General features: G+C 36.2%; 1 long non-coding RNA gene across 1 annotated transcript in view; it reads right to left on the bottom strand.

Moving 5' to 3' along the window:
• Positions 1–1,217: 1,217 nt before the first annotated feature.
• Positions 1,218–21,539, bottom strand: part of LOC127499219 (uncharacterized) — an 82,559-nt gene continuing 62,237 nt past the window's right edge. The window contains exon 3 of the long non-coding RNA XR_007926075.1: positions 1,218–3,633. This is a non-coding gene — a long non-coding RNA (uncharacterized LOC127499219). The remainder of the gene's footprint in view (positions 3,634–21,539) is intronic.

Here is a 21,539-nt window from a genome sequence, read left to right as displayed (position 1 = left end):
ATAGCAGTTGAATATGATAGCTCTGTTGTTATTTTATTTTTTATTTTTTTTCCATAAGAACATTTCGTTATCGGTATACTGTAGGTTCGACGATTCTCAGAGAATGCATGAACTGATAAAATGTGGCTTTAGATGAAAGTGTCTGCGAAAAGCATAACTGTAATTGTAAAAGCATATCCAGCAGTCAGTGTTCGGCTGGTTTGCGTGGTAATCTAATTACCCCTTCTGGTACATGCCACGAGTACCTCGTTTTGTGAGCAGAATGTGTGACCTGGACTATTTACAACATGCACTGTTATTAATTAAACGACTGTGGTGTCTCATTCTGAGCAGATATGTATTTGTAAAGACAGTAGATACTGTGGCCAGGGAATTCTAGTAATTGCTTTTATCAGAACTGCATATAAATGTAGCTTGTTCCCCTGTTAGAAGCAGGTCACAAGGTTTAGCTATTCGGTGGCAATATCTTTATGACTGTGGACTTTACAATAACCTCATGTTCTACATAAGCCTTCCAAAACACACACTCACACACCTTTATCCCGTGCAGAATGCTTAATTGGAGTAATTATGACTGTGCCTCCCTCCATATGCATGTTAAGGGGAATTTGTTTCATTGATTTCTAATCCCTTAAGTATTCGACAGTAAGTACAACAAGAAAATATTCCGTTCTCGTAGGTTTGTTTCTCCTTTCGAATGTCAGCCTTGCCAATCAGCCTCGCCTCATCTCTTAATTACAATTCCGTGTTCGTTTGGCAGGAGGTTAATGAAAAGAGTCTTCTGATTCTAAATTTTAAATGAACATCCCCTTCTAAATTGTCTGACACGCTTCGATAAATTATTCAAAGCACTTGTTTTACCTCCAGGGCAGGTTTATAGAAAACTGCAGTTAAGAACTAGCTGGAGCAGAGCATGTGTTGAAAATGTGGGGACAGGACTTTAAAATCCTAACCATTCCCAGGTCATGTTTAACCAGGGAGTCAAACAAGTGACCTGGAAGCACTATATAGGTACACTGTGGAGAAAGTCACATAAAAATACAATTTCTTTTACAATTTCATTTCTTTTAGATATTTTGAAAATCATTGTGATCCAAATAACTTTCAGTGACGTGCATTGTATGGACAAAAAACATTGAGACATTAAAAAAAATATATATATATATATATATATATATATATATATTTTTTTTTTTTTTTTTTTTTTTTTTGCTTAGTCCTAAGAAAATCATATACAGGGCTCAACGCTAAGGATTTTTTCTACTGGCCCAGTTGGGCCAATGGTTTAAATTTTTACTTGCCCCACCAAAATTTTCACTGGCCACACAACAAAAAATTAATAAAGTAAAAGAAAAGAAAATGGGCCTATAAAATAAGCCTAGTTATTGTTTTCGTTGTCTTTGTTATATTTAACCTTAATAAATAGGGTTATGACACCAAAAGCTAACTCACTTAAATTTTAAATTTTGTTAGACAAATAAACAGTAAGTAATAAAATAGTAACAAATACTCAAATTATGAGTAATAGCACAAATAAATACAACAGAACAAACATATAAATTAAATAAACAGTGCTCTTCAAGTTTTTCATGTAGGTTTAAACAAGATTTCCAGGTACAGAAATTGTAATCTAATGTATAACTATATAACTATAGATCAAACATTATTAGTTAATCAGTCAAGAACAGTTACAGATGCATAAATAATGTTTTGCAATGTTGAAAAATTCAAAACGTTAAATACTGTTATTTGAAATTATTTAAAAAATCAAGACACTTATATGAATATGAATATTAAATATGAAATTAAGCCCGCCAGTAGGTGGCAGCGAATCACTTTTAATGAGCGAGTCATTGAGATTCAACCGATTCATTCAGGAAGTGTTGCTCAGAGACGCAAAACAATGCTGTGGACTTTGTTTGGAACTATTTCGTTGGCGAAATAGAGTGAAAAAGGCGATTTGGTGTCTAAAATGTAAGTCACTTGATATTAAGTTCTTGTTCATTAAACTATACGTTGTATAAAATCAATATCACATTTGAAATCATGCTGATATTTGGAGAAAAACGGCGCTCTGTGTAATATTGGTTAACTATATTAAATGATATAAATATAAAAGACATACAGGGGCATTTTTGCCCCTTATCTTTAATTCTAGGGGCTTTCTAAATGCATTTTAATAGACTAAATCATGCAGTGAAAGCGTACACTCTAAATATGCACGCGCACTAGTCTAACCTACATCACGTAGTGTATGCGTGCACTCAAGGGTGTTTTTGTTTGGTTTTTGTAAAGTGAGGGACATACTCGATCATTTCAGATCGTTAAATCAACAATTACGATATCATAGACGATATATATCGCACACACTACAGCACTGGCCCGATCGGGCAAGTGACAGTTCCGTCAACTGTCCCGAGCGTCGTTCAGACTGGCCCCGGGCCATCGGGCAGTCCTTATTGTTGAGCCCTGATATAGGTTTGTTAGGACATGAGAGTGAGTAAATCATCACCAAATGTTTATTTTTGAACTATCCTTTTAATTAAAATTAGCTAATGGCCTAATCCTGTCTTAATCTAAACCCTGTTTGTGAAACCAGGCCCTATCACTACAGCTGTAAGCTGCAAAAGATTCAACAAGATGTCTGAGTACAGTTTAGTTTTACAGAATGTTAAGAACTTGTTTTCAAGAGTTTTTTGAGTGACATCTCTTCATTACATTGCATTGTTTTTCTTTTTTGTTGGAACCCCATTGTAACTTCATGATCTAAATGTGTCATACATCATGTGATTATGGTAATCTGGGACAAAAGTTGTTTCTTTGTTCCTTGCTTCTCTTGATGCCTCTACCATATGTTTTGAGGCTCCTTTCATTACTATCTGTGATATTGCTCTGTTCCATATGGAGGTCTCCATGTTTCCTCCTTGCTTCTGAATTAAACATCATTCTAACTGTGAAATACAAAAACACTGTACCTGCTGATCGAAAGATAGCAAGCACAGGCTCCTATGTGTCTTCCCGACAGAATAGCACAGACTATAGTGAAAAAAAGTTCAGGCAGACTTATGTCGATAAATAAAATCAAACAGACCTTTAAAAATTAAGAATGACGTTAATTTGTGCAAAAAGGTTATGCCTTCATGAGAAGTGATAATGGAGAAGTGTTTGTGTTATTAAAAAGGTTTAACTGATGTGAAAACAAGAGATCTAAAAAGTAAGACTAACATCATGTTGGAATTACTGTGATTAGTGTAATAGTTCACGAGTACAAACGTCTTTGTCGAACTCATAATTACAAGTTACCTGACCTTCTTGTACTTTACCGTTTTGATGCAATGGTATTGGCTGTAGTCAGGGAAATTCCTCTGCACATATATAAATTTAAGCTTAAGTATTTTCATGTTATCAACACTGAAGCTGCACATAGAGCCTCTACCAAATAATAATTCAGCCCTCGATCAGAGGAAAAAAAAAAAAAACCAGTGAACAAATACCCAGACCTCTAGCATTTTCTTTTCCATCCTTTTTTTTCCCTGGTTCCCAATGTGCAGTGATCAAAATCAATTTGTTGATTCAGTCAGCTCTGTGCACATACTGTAATTGATCTGGATCTCTTCCCAACATCTCCAGCTCCTGCAAAGAGAGTAAGAAAAACAGGTGGAGAGAAAGAAGGGTTAGATCACTTTTATTTTAGAATTATTAATATACTATTATAATATTTATTCATATTTTAAATTAGGGATGCACCGATACCATTTTTTAAGGACCGAGTACGAGTACCGATACTTTTTTTTCTAGTACTCGCCGATACCGATACATTTATTAATTTCTCTCTCTCTCTCTCTCTCTCTTTTTTTTTTTTTTTTTTTTTTGGTGATGTTGCAGTTTTCCAAGCACAACACAGTGAGACTAATAAATGTAGGACAGCTTCTTTATTATTACTCTAATGAAAAAAGTAATAATTTTTATGTGCTTGTCACAAACTTAAAGAACAAAAATTTCACAGTGTCCAATAACCTTCAAAGGGCATAATTACCAATATATATAATTGTTGTTATATAAAAAGAAATTTACAAAGAAATTACAAACAATTCAACAAATACTATAGAGATAAAAAATTAAATAAACTTTTCTTTTTCAGGTACAGTAGGTTTATTTACCATGTATACATTTATTTAACATATTTTGTTGTTTTATTAACATTAATGACAAATATAGGCTACGGTACCTTTAAGACCGAATCCATGGATACTGACACATATCCTGTTTTCACCCAAATGTTTACGTCCACTTAAGCCATAACCGACTGTATTTAGGTGAGATACTCCACACGATGGACATTTTGACAACTATGTGTGGATTTGACCATTCAGGCGCGAGGAGAACTGATCGCGCGCTGTCTGAGAGAACTGGGATCGCGCGCAAGAGAGAGAGCGCGTGCGAGAGAAAGCGCTTCTGGTCTGTGTCATTCAGCGCGATTCCGCCTATCCCGCCTTCACTAATCGATAACGAATTGTGATTGAAAGCATGCAGTTCGCAATGTGTGGGTTGTCATCATTAATTTTGAAGTATTTCCAGACCTCTGAGGCTGACAATAGCTGTGTCTCATTTCAAAGGCTGCGTCCTCCGGAGGTCGCAGCTGCTGCCGCCAGTGTTTCTGTGCACGGATAATTCTGTCAGTTACGTCACGTGAGGTATCGGTCTTTGGTAAGGGGGTATTTTTACGAGTAGCCTACGAGTACAAGTACATGAGCGGTGCATCCCTATTTTAAATTAGTTTTTGCCTTTGTATTTTCATTTTTATTTCAATTTTAGTTTAAAGGTACATTTACACGACAAAGACGTACTAAAAACTTAAGTTGTTCTTTTGCGTTTTTCACATACAGACAACAAAGTTGTAAAAAAGGATCAGTGAAAACTATTAAAAACCCTGTATTATGTATGCCAGGCCAGTAGTTGGCGATGTCACTTTGTAAAAAAAAAAAAAAACTACATGCCTATAGACTGAACACATTTTCACAAATTCGCATTTTTGTAGTTTATATGGAGGTGATATCAGTATAGTTTTCAAAAACTCGCACTTTGAAACCCATTTTCAAAAGTTTGCATTTTCAGGCCCCCCAAAACACCGTTTGTGTAAATGAAATTTCATTGTTTAATGCCGTGGTCACACTACACTTTGAGCACACTAAATTTTTACGGACATTGCAACAGACGTCACACTCTGCAGCATCTTATTTATAAACCTAAATTTAACATATAACAAATAATAATAAATTCACAAGTTACAAATATACAATCTACTCCACTTTACTGCAAAAAATGTGTTCTTTTAATTCAGCCAAGAAGATGGTCACAATCTTCTATTGGTCACGTCTTCATGTGATACGAATGGTCGGAGTGCACCAAACTTGAACTTTGAAAAGCACAAAAATTATTAACTTCTTCTCATGAGCGTACATATCCGGTCTCCAGCATTTGCTTGCGTATGAATGGAAGTCAATGGAACAAAAAAAAATATTTTATTTTATTTTAGCTTCAGCTTTATTTAAAAAAAGAAAATAAATTTTAATAGTTATAGTTAACAAGGTTAGATCAGCCTAAAGCCCAAAGCATACTTCACTTTTTGAGTGTATGCGAGGGCCAGCGTACAGTGCGCATGATGCGAATTTTATCATCGGAAAAGTACGCTCGTAGAAAAACTGCATAAACAGAACAGACCGGAAGGCATGCAAACTACAGCGACAATGGAGGCCTACATAGACGAAAGATTGTGCGAAGAGGTTAGAAAGTACCCTCATTTGTACAACTCTAGCATGAATACTATATAAGATATTTACATGGGTTGTAACTCGTAGCGAGAGACTGCTCAAAACTACACACGCGTCGAATGACTGTGTACGCGTACGAGTCAAATGAAGTATACTTTCCATGGCTGTGCGTTAAACTGTGTGTGTATGCTTGCATATGCCTAAAAAAACCAAGTATACCTTGGGCTTTAGATGGCACTGCCATGGGCGACCCACAACCCATTTATTGTAATTATTACAATATGATTGGCTGGCTTTAAGCAAAAAAGTGATAGTTCACCCAAAAATGAAAATTCTGTCATCATTTACTCACCCTCAAGTAGTTCCAAACCTGTATGAATGTCTTTGCTCTGCTGAACACAAAGGAAGATATTTTGAAGAATGTCAGTAACCAAACAGATCTCGTTGACTACCATAGTTTTACTACCGCCCCCCATTGACTACCATAGACTAACATTTTTCCTACTATGGTAGAAAATGGGGGACAAGATCTGTTTGGTTATTTACATTCTCCACATATCTTTCTCTGTGTTCAGCAGAACAAAGAAATTCATACAGGTTTGGAACTACTTGAGGGTGAGTAAATGATGACAGAATTTTCATTTTTGGGTGAAGGATCCCTTCAACACCACATCATTTCTACCTGAACTTGACAAAGCTTGCAAGGTTAGCGGCGCTTTGTAGCAAGCTAACTAGATATCTGTGAGCAGAACTGTATTCTGCTTTCATTGAGTTATTTCTGTGAACTAGTCAGTACTTATTACCTTTGGTAAGACTATACGCATTTGACACTATTTTTATTGTGGTTTATCTACAACCATCCACTATTTGAATTCATTTTCATGCACCATGTGATTATTCCTGTCTAAGTTGGAAATTCTTAGCTGGAATAGGCTGCAATGATGATTAGACGTTTCGATGAGACTAGCTCATCCCAGGTTGGTTTGCAGTTACAGATACACCAATATTCAAAAATAGTTTGTTCTGTTATGCTTCTTTTTGTGTCTTTTCTATTTCAGTAGTGGTTTGATGCAACCAACCTGAAATGCAGGAATGTAGGAATTGTAAAAATATGTTCAAGAGGATCATTAATCGTATTATTTACTTTATATATATATATATATGAATATATATATGAATTTTTGGCACTTTTTGGCACTGCCTTTTGCACTTTTTTTGTATGATGAATACAGCACAGTACAGAGACTAAAGCTTTCCAAAAACAAGAATCAAGAGCCTTTGATAAAGAAACCCGACTCACAGACAACATAGTTCAAAGATTACCCCAGAATAGATAGATGCTCCTCAGCCAGAACTTTAAACGATCATGGGCCTTAAATCAGACTCCCAGGAGATTCTGGAGAAGCAGGATTGGCGTGACTGAAATTTCGCACCTCTGCTGTCTGTTTTAAAAATAAGCCTTCAGCACCCCAGATTTCACTTTAAGTCTTACCTCACTCCTTTTGTTCCTCGGTTTTGGGACCCTGTAAATTATAGATGACTCAGAGGTCTTAAAGACAGCATGCGACTTTCTCTGGACGCATTGTTTTCCAGGACTGCACATAGCGTGTCCTTGTTTATTTAGACGCTTTGAGTCAACTAAGGAGAGCTGTCATTGTTTTAAAATAGAGAAGGCTCCTTTTGGTACATTCATTTTTTAAAAGCCTCCTGATTTTTCTCTTCACTTCCTCCAGCTCATCCATCCAGACACTTGGCTTGGGTAAAACCAGGTTTTAAACTGGATCTGTTGGCCCACTAGGGAGGAATGGGAAAATATATAGACCCCATGGAGATGGTGTCATTTGTAAACTAACCTCGATGGAGTCATCAACTTGACCAATCTGTTCCTCAGTCCCATCGTTTCCAGGAAAACAATTGTAGGAGAATAACGCCAGCGCTTTTACTCAGATTCAGCACGGCGGACGGTTCCCCGCGTACAGCTGCTAGAAGCTAATGAGCAGCAGATGCTAAAAGCGCTGAGGTTTGTGAAGGAGAAAGAGTGGATTTATTTGACTAGCGAGTTTTAGATATGCACAAAGGAGTGCTTTGAAGAAACAATTCCATTAAGATGCTGAAACAATAGCATCTGTTTTTTTTTTTTTCTTTTTTGCACAGAGAGGGGAATCTATTTTTATTCACGCTGTCTTGTTAATGGTTTTTCTTCAAAGGGATACCCTGTTGGGAAAGTTTCTTCAAGCAGGGGAGCTCTTGTTTTAGGCCAAGATCTCTCACTACGATAATGTCCATTCTTTATCAAAGGATGTTTCATCATCTGTTGAATCATTCTGGGGTTGATCTTTTGTGGAAAAATCATGATATATACTGAGGTTTGGGCTAATTATCGACTTTCAAAGTACAGTGCCTCGACAGGCAAGACTCGGCGTATCTCTCCTAGCTAATCCCGCACTGCAAACCCATCTTAGATCACAGAACAGGAGGACGAATGTTATCCCACATCTGTTAGACAGTTACAAAAACTGCAGTTACACAGTCTGAAAGACTTTTATCTCCACAGCATAGACTGGTACATGCTCAGACAGGAGCCGTGCCGCCACGGTGACTCAATCTTCATTAACGCCCTGCATATCTGCCTGCTGTTTATGCCCTTTTCTCAGCTTGATTCTCCCTCCTCCTTCTCTTAAATACCTGCAGAGGTAAAGGCTAAGTGATTGGATAACTGACACCTCTTTTGCAATCACGGCCTGCCATTTTGAGCCTCAAACGCTCTCTCTAATCAGGGCTGGGTATTGTTCTCGTTTGTTCACCAGGCCGGGGACAGTGATTGCTCTTTGATTTAGACTGCAGCTGGCTTTTACAGGGATGCAGAATTATGTTGACTGCCTGTTCTGACTCCATTCTCACAGAAGCGCATTGGCTCATGCATATTAAGCCTGATCTTCTCCTCCTTTTTATTCCCCCCCTCCCCCCCTCATACCATGTTTTTCAACTGACTTGAAGGCGTTGGAACTGTGTTCTCTCTTCTCATACACATCTTTTTTAAAATTCTGTGTGTAACAGTAGAAGGTAACATGTTAGTCTCAGATGGTTCACCCGCAAACTGATGTATGCACACAAAAAAGTCTTATCAATCTTACAAACTGTAACCGGAATAGCCTGGAATTTGGAATCTGCTCCAGGGGCCATATTCACAAAACATCTTAAGGCTAAAAGTAGCTCCTAACTTGCCGATTTAGAAGAAACTCTTAAAAATAATGGGCATGTCAGTCCTAATTTTAGGACTCCTAAATGTTTGCTCTAAGAGTATTTCACAAAGCACTTTAGCGCTAAAACTAGCTCCTAAATCTGTGAAAATTTAGGAGTAGAGAGACTTCTCCCCCATCAGCCAATCACTGTGTGCATAGTTAGTAAGCGTGTTGACATCATCAATAGCAATGAGGTCAACCCTGCCCTTACTCTGGCTTTAAGCCTTGTTTACACTGCACACGTCTGCGGCGCGTCACGGCTCTGGCGAGGTTTTGTTCCATCCTCTAGGCGGTGCTAACTCACAGCATTTTAGGAGCGAAGCGACAGGATTCGCGAGACCATGTGATTTGCCTGTCCTACGTTGTTTTTCTCAAATTTTTTGTTTTAAAATGGGTAAGTTAAATGTTTGTTTTGTCCGGTTTAATTCCATTTATTGTTGTGTTTTTGCTATCCCACATGAGTCTGCACTGGGTGTTTATTTTGAAATTGATAGGTTTTTGATCTTTTATTTTGTATTACTGTGCGGCTTTGACGCGGCGTCCATCAAAAATAGGCGAGGTGCCTAACTTTAGCAAAGCAGCGCGGCAAGCTGCTTCTGGGATGCTTCTGAAACATGCCGCGGCGCGGCTGGTGTAAACACAAGCATTGACTAAAGTGGCTGCGGATCAGCTCCGGTAGCCACGCCACAGCCATAATGCACTGTAAACACGGCTCAAGACTTCTCTCTATTCCTTAGTAAAATTTGGTCTCAGCAGCTTTGTGAATAGCTGAATTTTCAGACCAGTTTTCATCAGTTCTTTGGTGAATTTACATGTTGGTTAGACAGTGTTTTCATTTTCAAGTGGTGATTCTTGGCTAGAATAAACTATTTTCTGCTGATACTTAGAATTGTAGACTAGCAACATATTGGGATTGAAAAATGAGTCATGGTGACTTCATTGGCAGATGCCTTAAGACAGGCTGATTGCAGGGAAAGGGTCTGTGAGCAGGATCAGGATCAGTGGTGTGAGTGACAGTCTTAGTTCTCAGGCTCAGACAGAATGTCCTCTCTCCTCCATGAGAGACTTTTCATCTGCTCCTCCTCATCATCGAGCGTAAACTCAGCTCAAAACATGCTGCTGTCCAACACTATCAGATTATGCGACTCTAACAGGGCATATGACTGTCAAAATTGTTTTATTAATAGAGATCAAATTAATAAAACTATTAAATATTTTATTTTTAAAATAGAGCTTATATAATATATTAAAATATATTTGTATACAAGTATATTAATACTGTGCGATATATATTTTAATCAGCAAGGATGCATTAAATTGATCTAAAGTGACTGTAAAGAAATATATAATGTTTCTATTTCAAATAAATGCTGTTCTTTTGAACTTTCTATTCATCAAAGAACCCTGAAAACAACTGTATCATGGTTTCCACAAAAAATATTAAGCAGCACAACTGTTTTCAACATTGATAATAATAAGAAATGTTTCTTGAGCAGCAATTCAGCATATTAGAATGATTTCTGAAGGATCATGTGGCACTGAAGACTGGAGTAATGATGATGAAAATTCAGCTTTGCCATCATAAATTATATATGCATATTTATTATATATTAAATATATATTCTTTAAAATTGTTATAATATTTCACAATATTACAGTTTTTACTGAATATTTTATCAAATAAATGCAGCCATGGTGAGCATAAGAGACTCTAACACACACACACGCACACACAAAATATATATATATATATATATATATATATATATATATATGTATGTATGTATGTATGTGTATATATATATATATATATATATATATATATATATATATATGAAGTAGTGTGAAACATGATACAACATTATTGATTTACTTCAGTGTCTGTGGCTGTGTTAGCTGTGAATTTAAGGGGATCAATTTAAAGATACATTTTTTGAAGGTTTTAGTCGACCATCGTGAGCCATCCCTAGTTGAAATGCATTTACAGTACCCAGAAACTGTTTGAAGTTGGTGGCAGCCATTTTCTGAGGCATGCTTTAGCTCCTTTATCCTTAATTATGTCAATTATCTCTCTCTGTGAGACAGAAAAGGCAGGAAATGACAGATGATTATTAAGACACTGGAGACCTTTGATTACACAGCAGTATTGCATGGAGACATGAGCCTCCATTTCACCCTGTCAGTATCAAAAGTTGAGTTAAAATTTAGATTCCTAAAAACAGAAAAAAAGAAAACTTCTTTTTTCTTCTCTGGAAACATGGCAGGACAGGACAGAATTAGTGTAAAGTGCTTCAGAAAACTGAGTGTATCAAACGGGAGAGTTGAAACTAAAATTAGCTTCATGTCAAAATGACCAAAATCAGCTTCTCCCCTGAACTTGGTCGTACTTTGCAGCTAAAACCTTTGACAGCTTGTGAAATGAGTTCACAGGGTTTTATTTCTTGCCTTAAAGCAATTCTGAAGTGAACAAGGGTTAAGTGTCTTGGCTGTTGGCAGTTGTGAGCGGTTAAAGGACAGTTTTTCTGGATGGAGGCACATTTTCTGCAGAGGTAGGCTTGACAAGTGTCGCTAAAAGAGAGTTGGTGTAAGGATGTGTACTGTTTAACCGACAGCTTTACAGCCGGAAGTCAAAACTAACATTTGTATCTGCACACAATTTACAGGGTTGAAATTGGAGAGAACATATGGTTGGTAAGGTACACAACAGCTTGTTAACTTACCTGCTTGTTTATGATATTTGTCACTTAGCTCTAATTGCAAGCGAAGACACAGTTTTACCTTTGGCCTCACTTCAAATCTCAGATTAATCTTGCAAGATCCAGCAGGATCACATTAGCATTCGTAAGTGTTTGTAGTGTGAACATATTTACAAATTCTTTGTTGAGGTTCATATAATATTTTGTTTAAAATTTTGATTAGATTTTTTTCTGCTTTCATTGTAATTTTAGTTAAAAGTTTTAGTAATTTTTTTGTGTGTTTATGTCTTTTAGTTTTTGCTTTTAAATGTCTATAGTTTTTTTTTTTTTTTTTTTTTTTTTCTGTTTTAGTTATTTTAGGACATCAGGTTAAGCTAAAGCTCGGAAACTAGATGAAATAAAATAAGTTTACATTTTTTATATATATATTTATTTTTTATTTCAGTTAATGTTTATTTCAAGTAATGAAGATTTTTTATGGTTTTAGGTTTAGTTAACAATAATAAACCTTATACTTGTAAAATATATTGAATAATGTGTCAAATAATGTTCTTAGTCTTTCCTTCCTGGGACAGAAGATACAGTAGTTTACTATGAATTAAATAGAAATTAAATTAAATACAGTTTATTGTGTCAACAAAATAACAATAATGACCAGGAAAAAAAATAACTATAAACCATCCCGCATACACCGTGACTCTTATTTTGAAATGCACTGTAGCAGGCTGCTCATTTAAGTTCAGATGAGGGAGATAAAATATGCATTCTTACAACCATCTAAAACATATTACCATATAAACATTGTATAGTAAACATTGTCATAATTCATCAACATCAGCATATAAGCAATCGCTTGGCATAAATGTGCGCTATTCATTAGTTGCAAAGCAGTCTGAAGTGCTGCTGCACGAGCCTGTAGAGTGCGCAACAGCGCCGCTTTTCCTGCGGTTATATCAGCACGTTACACTTCGAATGTGCGCATCTTCCACACAGGACAGCAGTCCTGACTGGATATCTTCCCAAATCGTCCCTCTCTATCATTTTCGTCTCGTTTTTATTCGTTGGTGAAAATTAGAGAAGATTTTCGTCATAGTTTTAGTCATTCAAAACGCATTTTTATTTAGTCGTCTCGTTTTCATCTGTGAAAAAATATTGTTGACAAAAATCATGACGAAAATTATTCGTCAACGAAATTAACACTGTATTATAGGTTCCCAAGTAAATATTGTTACGGTTCTGACAATTCCAGTTTTCGTAAAAACAATTCGTAACATTTACAACATTCAATAGTCTGAGGTCAGTAAGATTTTTTTTTTTTTTATTTGTTTGTAAAAGTCTCTAATGCTCAACAAGAGTGCATTCATTTGATCAAAAAAATTCAAGTTTAAGTAAAAGCCGGAATATTGTAAAATATTATTACAATTTTCTAATTAAATATATTTTAACATTTAATTTATTCCTGTGATTCAAAGCTGAATTTTCAGCATCATTACAGTATTCAGTGTCACATGATCTTTCAGAAATCATTCTAATATGCTGATTTGATGCTCAAGAAACATTTAATATTATTATCAATGTTGAAAACAGTTGTGCTGCTTAATATTTTTGTGGAAAGATTTTTATTTTTTTTTTGTGGAAAGATTTTTTTCAGTATTCTTTGATTATGACAGTATTTATTTGAAACAGAATTCTTCATAACTGTCACTTTTGATCAGCTTAATGCGTTCTTGCTGAATAAAAATATTCATTTCTTTAAAAAAAAGTATTATTAACTTTAAAACGATACATACGTAACATAATATGTCGTCAATATGTTTATATTGTAACAAATGCAACAAATACTTAGAAATATCTATGCCATGGATTTTTCATGATCATGTCTGTAAACCAGAATGATCATCATCAAGTTGAATTGCTGCAGTGACATAATCACATCATCATGCAGTCACATCACATCAGTGTGAATTAATGATGGTGAGTTTTCCCTGATGATATCAAGCGGATCATGCCTGCTTTAACAAATCGTCATGCAGAAATAACTAACCCTATATGAAAAGAATAAGAAATGAATAATAGTCTTTCCCAAGACCAACTGACCATTCGAGATCTACGTATGAAGAGGTACGTTTCTCAATTTTGCAACTTGATTATGTTATCAGGTCTTTTAGTGGAGTATTCTGCCTTCATTTAGCGGCCGTCGTCTTGATTAAATGTCAGAAAGGCACACTGTTTTAGCACAGTAGAGTCAGGCACGCACATAAGACTGATTGGCTATGTGAAAGTGGGTTATATTTGAGCGTGTGGGTGTTTAGCTGGAATATTCAGAGCTCCTCTAAGCACACGGCAAGCTTTCTAATATTTCAATAATTTATTCGATGGACCAGCATCTAGCCAGCTCTGTAAGAAATTTACATATTTCTCTCCCTCATATACTTTGACGTGCAAAGCAAATGTACGCCTGTAAATGCATATACTGTAAATATGGAATGTATATAGTGATGGTGGTGGTGTGAGAATTACCGCTCTTTATCATGTAGACTCTGGAAAGGTGCCATCTTATGCTGTGCACTATAAAAGGAAACACACTCTGAATTCCCTCAGCAGCGCGTAAACAGATTCCCCAACAGCATGATTACCTGTAAGGTCAAGGGCACTTTAATCCAAGTGTATTTTCTGAAATCCAGACACAAACAAGCAGCTATATGCATGGATATGCACTGTTTGCCATCTCTGTGGAATTATTGGGAGAGAGCAGAGGTGACACATTTAGGTTTTCTGTGATTAATATATATATATATATATATATATATATAATATTTATTTATATATGTATGTATATTTAAATTTTAGTTTTATTTATTTATTGTATTTAATTTGTATGAAATTTGCCTTTGTCCTATATAGTCAGCTTTTACATTCATACATAGGACCAACGCTGCTAATATTGATTAAGTCACTGGTCTTCCAAACAGACCAGAGGGACACAAATACTGTCGGCTTTATAATCCAACAGTAAAATGAACTTTCACTGTTGTTAGTTTCACTCAAACCATCCATTTTTCACATTACTTAAAAAACTCATGTAACTACATGAACTTAATTAAACTGAGTTGTTTCTACTAAAAATGAGTATTGTCAGCTTTACTTAAGTGTTTGTTCAGTCAACATTGCTGAGTAAAACTCACAAATTAATGCTGATATAACTAACTGGGCAGTGGACCTGTAGTTCCCAGCATGCTTTGCAAGGGACTGCATTAGGAGAGTAGATTTAAAGTGAATTTAAAGGGATTAAAGTGTTATTTTATATGTTTTTCAGGAAAGGGAAAGATGTTGATAGTTTATGTTAGTGTTTAATGTTCAGTTATGTTGGACATTTAGAGGAGTTTCTGTAATGTTTTTGAATTTTGTGGTTACCATTATGCAGAAGAGTGGCGCCTGTGTTTAGGCTGTGAGCACTCATGTACGCATCTTTATAGGATTGAATTCCTGCTCTCAATTAAATTGAGTTTGTTCAGTGAGTTATTTTTATGAGTGCATTTTGTAGAGCAAATAGTTAATTTAATAAGGTATATTAAGTCAATAAATGTGTTCACCTAATGTAATAAACATAACATTAAGTAAACTGCACATATAAATATTATGTAACAGTGAAAAATTCAAATGATTTGTATTTACTCAAAGAAATTTTGTCAGCTTTATTTAAATTTCTTTTGTTCATTCAACTAAATTGTGATTTATAAAAATTACTCATTATAGTTGCGTGGAACCACTTGACGCTGCTTTTTTAAGTAAATCCAGCAGTTCATTTTTTTGGGTGTATCCCAAAGCACCGGCTGGAAAATGATGTTGCATCACCCTTGGGCTATGAGAGGTTAACTGCTTTGCCTTAGGGCACAGTAGGAATGATCAGGGAAATTGGGATCAAACCTGCAATTATGATGTTTTGGAGTCTGTGAACAGACAGGCTGATTTATGGCACATTTTATACAACATTTAAACTTTAGAACCATGGTGTAGCAGTTAGCACACATTCTCAGACACATTGGCCCTGATTACACTTGGTATTAAGATGCGTTTTGGTCGATCGGATCACAAGTAGATGAGGGAGACACACACCCGTTTACACCTGGTGTTTTAATCCATCTCTTTTGTCCACTTTCAACCACTTCTGTCCTGATTTCTTCAAGGGGAGGGTCTATGGGTGGGTAAATGTATGGGCTTTTTCTAAATCTTTTTCAGAACATTGTGTTTGGTACATTTTTTGTCTTTAAACCAAACTTAGGTCTTTAGCCAACAAAGTTTTGATTCTGTCTGGCTAGCAAGCTTTCTATAATGTTTATGCATTAAGCCAGTAGGTGGTCTTTTATGGCTGTTCGAATGCAATCGACCACATGAGTGTTGACACTACGAAAGCAATCCGGTCAAATGCGTTTTTGACTACTTTTGGAAGTTGTCTAAAGTGGACAAGCTCAAACCATTTTAGACCCTGTTTACACCTGTATTTAGCGTCGTTCACTTGTGATCCGAGAACCAGAACACATCTTAATACCAGGTGAAAACAGGGCCATTGTGTTGCTGTGCAGTGGATGTGTCAGTTAGGTCACTGGAGAGCAGTGGAGAGATACATACATACGTATATATCTCTTGAATGTCGTATGTTTTGCGCACACAGGAGAGTAGACAGCCTATGGCCCTAAACCTTTTGTACCTCACTTCCTAATGGTTTGGTTTCCCACTACATTAATGTGTAAAGAGAGCTGTATATGCTGTAGATGTCAGAGACAGAACATCTAAGGAGAGTAGAAAGGGGCAGAGACACAAAGAGAACAGTAATGAAAAGTACAAAGCTACAGTTTCATGTGTTTTGCATTCAGTCTTGTGAGTGGGTGGAGATGGCAGGGGGCCCATCAAGCGCTTCTGGACTTCGTCCCATACAACAGTTATGCCACTGCTGGAGAGAACAATGGTTTGTAATTAGCATTAGATGACCTGATTTTGTAAATCTCTGTAAACATTTCACAGTTGTTGATGTAAAACAATACAGTCTCTGTACATTTGCTCCTTCAGATCTCTTGATTGCACTTCAATCAGCAATTTCACAGCGTTCTGTCCTGCTTCTCCTGTTATGTTGAGTTTTTTTTATTATTATTATTTTCTATTTGTTACTAAGTAACAGTACATTGACAAAGTTATGTTGATGACTGCAAATGCTCTGTTCAGGTTTACAGGTAGTTAAAAGAAATATCCATGTCCTGTTTCACCACAAACACTCACAAAAAAGTATATATTTATAAATAAATATATTTTTTTGAAATTGTGATAAAATGTGCTTAATCGTCATGAAATAACATGGTATATTCCTTAATTTCCTTGATGCAAAATATGATATATTTAATATAATATAAAATGGTTAGTTCCTGTCTGTTCTCAATTTATATTGTTCAATGAAACTTACTGTATTATGTAGAAGAGTATTGTGAGAAAAAGATCGAGTGAGCGAGTTTATTACCTGCATTCAGATTTAGCATTTTCCTTCAGGTCAGTCCTATGTTCATAATAAAAATCTGTTTAAATGTCTGATGTATTATCCTGTCCTTTTAACAATTAAAGGGTTTTCCCGTGACTGACAGTGCTAGTCAAAGCATTTGTCAGTTGCGTCTAGTTCCATGTCTTTTCAATGTAAAAGTCTTTGCTACTGACTGACACACTCATAAAGACAGTCTTTGCCGCCATCTAATAGCGTAATAATGTAACTTCTGTTGCTGTTCATGGTCAGGGACTATTTTTTTTCCGGCGGAAGGAAGGTTTTAGTGAAAGTTTACTTCATGAAAGTTGCATTGATACATATTTTTGGCTTTAATATTTGCATTGTGTGGTAACCGTTTTATAAAAGCAATAAGGTACTCGAGGCTAGTGCTGTATCGTGAATAAGTCACGGCTGAAGGGGTTGCAGGCACTCTGCTTTACGTTGTGCCTAACAACGCCCTTCAGCCGTGACTTATTCATGATACAGCACAGCCTCTTGTACCTTATTGCTTACATAAAGTTTGTTCTGGATGTTTCTTCAATAAATTTACCAATTACTGGTTTTTACCAGTAAGTTCATAATATACCCCCTGCACTGTTGGATAGGTATGAGCTTACTGTTTGATATTCCAGTAAAAGCTCCTCTGATATGAATCTGCATGTGGTTAGGCTTTATCTTGTCTTTCTGGCAAATGGCTGAGGTTAGGAGTGTCATATACAACTGTAGTATGATGGATCTCAGTTAAGCTTTAATATCATACTAGAGCAAATCACTCATCTATTGGGACATATGACACTTAAGTCAATTTGATCTGATATACGGCAGCTGGTGTTTCATATTGCCTCAGGAAGTTCGGTTTTTCTATGCTTTTGCAGACTGGCATTTGAATCATTTTGTCTTATTTCTCTGTTTCTCTCTCACTTTCTATATATATTCATCCATCCAAATTATTGATCATCTCGTGTTTCTGTATTCCCATTGGCAGCACAATAGACAGGGTGGTGAAGATGGGCAAGTTAGCAAATAATGAAGGAGGGGACTAAGCTCATGAATATTAATTAGCTGATGCAAAAGTTGCTGGTGTTTCATGCTAATTTGACATTGAGATATCAAAACACAGTACCTATAATTGTTAATTAGTTAATTAACATGCTAGACGTGGAGATTTAGCATAGCACGTTTTAGTAGTATTCTTACTGAACATGATCAAATTTCTACCTGTATGCCAAGGATGTGTTTTTTTTTCTTAGTACGTGCAAAAAAGCACTTAAAACTACAGCAAATTATAGCCTGTAAAAGAAATGTTCTTTTAACGCAAGCCAGTAAGGCTACATAATACATATGTTATTATCAGCCTAGGTTAGGTGTAGTCATGTCTGACACACATGACATTCACTGTCTATGAAAAAACAAGTTAGAAAGCCAACTATGAATTTATAGATAGTTTTAAGGGGGAAAACAGAGAAGAAAAACCCACAGATTTTCTCCTTGAAAGTCCTTCCACATCTGAGCTAGAGGAGAGACAGCAGTGGCCCCAATTGCGGTTTGAAAGACACCAAAAGGGTCTCGATGTTCACATGGACTACAGCTGCATTACAATTACTGATGCAGTGCAGCAACAACAACCCTGAGCCTCTGCTAAGGGCATCTATGACTGAGGTATTAAAAAAAATAAATCATTTTTAGCACCTTCAGGGATCTTGAAAATCAGAGTTTTATGGTGATAGAGCAAAAGGTTAATCCCCATGTATGCAAGAAGAGATTTGAGTTGAGGTACAGTCTCAGGCCTATTCAGAGTCAGATAAGACTAAGAATCATGGGAGATATGGGCCAGATATGTCTGTGCATTTATCCGGTTTAATAGATTCATAGCTGAGATACTGTGGCATACTTTACTGACATTTCTAGACTGATAGCATATTGACTCAATTCCTCACTATCATTCCTTTGACATCAAAGGAGAAAGGACGACTAGAACTGAAAAATATTCCCTCTGCCATGTTACCGTTCTGTCTTACTCTTTTCTTTTTCCTCTATTCAACTTCATCTCTATTTTGCCTACAAAGTATTATCCGTTTTTAGCACAACTCTTACATTGGCCTCACAGAAAGCCAGATGGAATAAGGCAGAATGAATAAAACCAGTTCCTAAAAGCTTGATATAGAAGTCGAGGCCCTGCAGATGAAACAGCAAAGCCCAAATCCCCAAGGAAAGGCTAAAACTCATTCATTTAAATATTTTTGCACAGCAAAAAAAACCCCACCAATCTACAGTTTTCCAACCTCAACAAACCTTTAAACGGGATGCCCATACTAAAACAGGCTCCTGTCTCACATTAATCTCGATCAGAGGAGATTTTTTTTTTATTTATTTTTTTATACAGGTTGCTGAACAAACAATATACAGATTGAGGGTACGTTTACATGACAATGATATACTAAAAACAGAAAAGATGGAAAATATGGAAAAGACACCAATGACGTCAAAACAATCCCTGTTCACATGGATCTGCAAAAACGCATGTTTTTTTCCAAAATTACTAAAACGCTGTATTATGCATACCATGCCAGTAGTGGCGATGTCACTTTGTAAAGAAACGCTACGTGCCTATAGACAAGTAGTACGCATGCGCATGATGTCAGCATTTTCACAGATTTGCATAGTTTACAGAGATGATAACAATATCGTTTTCAAAAACCTGCATTTTGAAACCAATTTTCAAAAGTTTGCATTTCCAGGCCCCCAAAACATTGTTATCGTGTAAATGAACTGCCAAAACAAATAAAAAGTTTTCTGTTTTTAGTTGAAGACAGTGTCATGTAAACGGCCCTTCAGTCGGATTCATAGCAGCCTGCCAAGATAACAAAACATTTTGTTCTTAATATTAGTATTATTATGGTCTTAAACTTTAATGTAGAGTCTAATAATTTAAGTTAACAATTAATTTATTTTAATTCAATGTAACCCCTCCTGCTCAAACCGCCCACTCTAAGTGGGACTCAAACCCGGGTCTGCCAACATGGGATTTGGGCCCTCTAACAAGGAAGCTAAAGACCGCAGTCCCTAGTGATCATGGGAGTTAGGTTTACATGCACAGCTCTTACCTGCCTATGTCCATTACATCAACACCATCTCAGTGTTTACATTGGACAAAGTGATGAATTTTGCCATTATGATCATCAAGATCAGAGATGCCCAACCCTGTTCCTGGAGATCTACCTTCCTGCAGAGTTCAGCTCCAGCCCTGCTCAACACTCCTGTCTATAATTATCAAGTGCTCCTGAAGATCTTAATTAGCTGATTCCAGTGTGTTTTATCAGGGTTCGAGCTAAACTTTGCAGGTAGGTAGATCTCCAGGAACAGGGTTGGGCTCTGATCAAGATCATCTTAGGTTCAATATAGAGCCTAATAATAATTAAATTAACAATTATTAAATTTTATTTAATTCAACACCATCTCAATGTTCATGTTGGATAAAGTGGTAAATTCTATCATTAAGATATTATGTTGTTCATTATTTAATGATGCAAGGGCGATTTCAGGTCCAAATGTGTTAAACAAAAACTATCACCTATAACTCTAAGATATGTCACTCTAATTCATTGGGGGGACATCATCTGGAACAGTATATCGGACTTTGTTATGATGAGCGTCCACTAAGGTCTAGCTTGCTAATTGGGCTTTGGGGAGAAGGAGCCCACCTAGGAATTCTGTCCTGAAAGCCAAAAAAACAGTGTTAAGATTCAAGTAAATTTTATTTCAAGAACATGCATGAGTAAAACATTACAATAAGGTTTAATGCATTGAAATAAGTTCATTGTCGTGGAACAGAAGAATGCAAACACAGGTAATATCCAAACAGAGTTTATTGCACACAAGGTGAGTAACTGGATAGCAGATCAATAAGGTGTACTGGCAATGATGTGAAGAGAAGACTGGTGAGCGGGATACCTGGAAGACGCTCTGAGGCTGCAGACTGAAGACTTTACAGTTCAAGACTGGATAATCAGGTGAGTATCTACAGGTAGGTAGTCAGGTAAGTGTTCAGTGTTGAACGACGAGACCAGACACCATTTTTTTCATAACACATGAACTAATATTAATTTATACAACTTTTATATAGCTTAATGTAAAAAAGAAAAAAAGAAAAAAAAAAGAAAAGAAAAAAGAACAAGCCTTCTTGTAAAGTTTTGCAATGCATATTATGTGATTACACGCAATGTGGAAATTTATAGACTTGCAGTCAACAAATGCTATTAATTTGTCACTGCAAGCTTAGTGGGAAAGAAAAAAAGCATATTTG

The sequence above is a fragment of the Ctenopharyngodon idella genome, chromosome 17, assembly GCF_019924925.1.
Source record: "Ctenopharyngodon idella isolate HZGC_01 chromosome 17, HZGC01, whole genome shotgun sequence".
Classification (NCBI taxonomy): Eukaryota; Metazoa; Chordata; class Actinopteri; order Cypriniformes; family Xenocyprididae; genus Ctenopharyngodon; species Ctenopharyngodon idella.
This window is presented reverse-complemented; position numbering and strand designations above follow the sequence as displayed.